This window comes from Austrofundulus limnaeus, unplaced genomic scaffold (genome assembly GCF_001266775.1).
Source record: "Austrofundulus limnaeus strain Quisiro unplaced genomic scaffold, Austrofundulus_limnaeus-1.0 Scaffold25, whole genome shotgun sequence".
In the NCBI taxonomy this organism is placed as follows: Eukaryota; Metazoa; Chordata; class Actinopteri; order Cyprinodontiformes; family Rivulidae; genus Austrofundulus; species Austrofundulus limnaeus.
The window spans coordinates 2,757,222-2,759,559 of NW_013952427.1; the positions used below are offsets into that span (position 1 = coordinate 2,757,222).

General features: G+C 38.8%; 1 long non-coding RNA gene across 1 annotated transcript in view; it reads left to right on the top strand.

Annotated features, from left to right (window-relative positions):
* Positions 1–2,338, top strand: part of LOC106515022 (uncharacterized) — an 11,011-nt gene that overhangs the window by 4,012 nt on the left and 4,661 nt on the right. Inside the window, exon 2 of the long non-coding RNA XR_001309954.1 lies at positions 531–589. This is a non-coding gene — a long non-coding RNA (uncharacterized LOC106515022). The remainder of the gene's footprint in view (positions 1–530; positions 590–2,338) is intronic.

The window sequence follows — 2,338 nt, forward strand, 5'->3', positions numbered from 1 at the left end:
ATCCACATGACAGAGAGGGGAACACAAAAATGACTCAGCCTGAAACTGAAAATATGGATGGAGGACCTCAGTTTAGCTTCTCATTTCTACCTTCTCTCTGTCAACGCTCTCTGGTTTCATTTAAAAGAGTCGATCATCAGATATTGTCCAAGATTAACCTTCAGGGTGGATATAGCTCGCTAGCAGCCTCGCACCGATGACCTACCCATGTCATCATTTACCCAGAATGCTTTGCATGTAAATAAAATGGCTCTGTTGGTGTTAAAATATATATTTTTAAATGTACAAATCTAAACAGTCTACAGTATTTTTACAGTCTTTATTTTACAGTTAAAATACATGTTTATCAACTAAAGTCTAATGTTACAACTAATCGGGGATCCCTTTAAAGGTATTTTTTTTAATCAAAGGTGTGGTGCAGTGCGTAGATTGAGGAGTATGTGTTCACGAATTTCAGCTACAGCAACACCAAACTTTAAACCAATGTTTATAAAGTTGACTGAGTTTACCTATTTTTTGTGTTTTCTAAGGTCAGTCGTCTGTGGGAACCATTCTAAATTAAGTTGGCACCACCATGGAGGTACATCTTGTGAGTATTTCTTGAAAGTTTTATTAGTGTATTGTTGGTACAGTTCGGTATGATTCCAAGCCATTTCCATTAGGCCAGATTCATGGAACCAGCCCTTTTTTAGTACCTACTTCGTTGTGGTTCCAAGTGGTCCCAGTCGACACCAAAGTGCGACGTCAGAACACTGTTCATCACTGAGTGGAGAAGGGGTGGAGTCACTGGTTGCATCTAAGCTGCCTTTACAACAACAACTCGAGGCGCCATTTTTTCAATTGTAGCAGTGACATTAATCGTGTTTCCATCCAATTTTAATTTTAATTTTTAGCAAGTTTTTAAAATTTCAGAACATATTCGGCAAATGTGTTTCCATCTCTCATTTTGCACGTTAACATTTTTTTCCGAAAAACTCAAAAACCACCCSCACCAACCACCCAAAACACACCCACTGGAACCGGACTGGAACGTCAATGGAAAAGCACCTGAACTGACCCGTTCCGACATTGACCAYACCGACACTACACTAAGTGGCACTAGTGGAAAAGGGGCATTAGATCCTGTCTAAGGGTTCTGGAAATATTTTGCTAACAAACAGACAAAAGTAATTTCTCACAGTTAAAGATCTGATCCAGGGATGGGCAACTTAAATGGTGTCAGGGGCCATCACTTTTGTTGATGCTACCAGAGGGCCACATAGTGCTGCATACTTWGCCAAAAAAATTAAAATAATGCCATTTTAAAAAATGGTTGTGTATGTAGACATGTATGTTTTATTAAACTAACATAGAGTTCAGTAACTTAACATATTTCCTGCTCAAATGTATGTATAACAGTTGTTAATAAATATGAATACAAAACATTTGAAACAAAGAACAATCAAACACTTACTTGTGAGCTGAAGTGCAATGACATGACACCTTGGGTGCAAACTCCTGTGTGGTTCTGGTAAAAAGTTTGTGTACTTGCGATTATAGTAAACTTCTCATATTTAGCTTTGTGCAACGTGTTGTAGTAGCAACTTGTTAAAATCGGTCATGGTGGACAGCGTCTCTAAAACACACAGGTTTGCCTTGAAATTCTGTGAACAGCTAGTCTGCCTTCCCCCAAAAAAGCACTTTAAGCAGCTCTTGGCTTTATATCTTCAGCTAAATCTAAAAGTGTCTGGATGATAAGTTGATGATAAGTAGCTATCACTCTTTGCTACGATCACAGAAGATTTCAGCTCAATATTTCATAAAACAGCTGAATTAAAGCCATTCAGAATTAGCTCTGGCGACCATCATGAACTTTCAAATCCAGAATGCTTTTTTTTAAATTATTTGTATGTGCCACCCTTAAAAAAACCCACCCTGGCCACTCCTGTGGCACCCCTTCCTAAAAACTCTAGCTCCGCCCCTGGAAAAAGATCACAGTGATGAACAAACAGGCATGATGAGGTATTAACATCTGTTTGGAATCCTTGTATCTGGGAAAAAATTTTAACCAATGAATGACATTTTAAGAGCTGGTAACATCTGTTTGAGGGAACTAAATTTACGGTGGACTCAGAGAAAGTCTTTCATATATTCTTAGATTTTTTTTTCTTTTCTTTTTTTAACGGGTGACGTTGAGGGAAGAGCTGTGCTGTTGTCAGGATTTGCTATTAGGTTTGTAAGTCCTCCAAGTAGTTTGTAGTAACAGCTGGGTCTGACATGGAGAGCATGTACAAGGGCAGTCAGTCTGAAGAGAGAGAGAGAGAGAGAGAGAGAGAGAGAGAGAGAGAGAGAGAGAGAG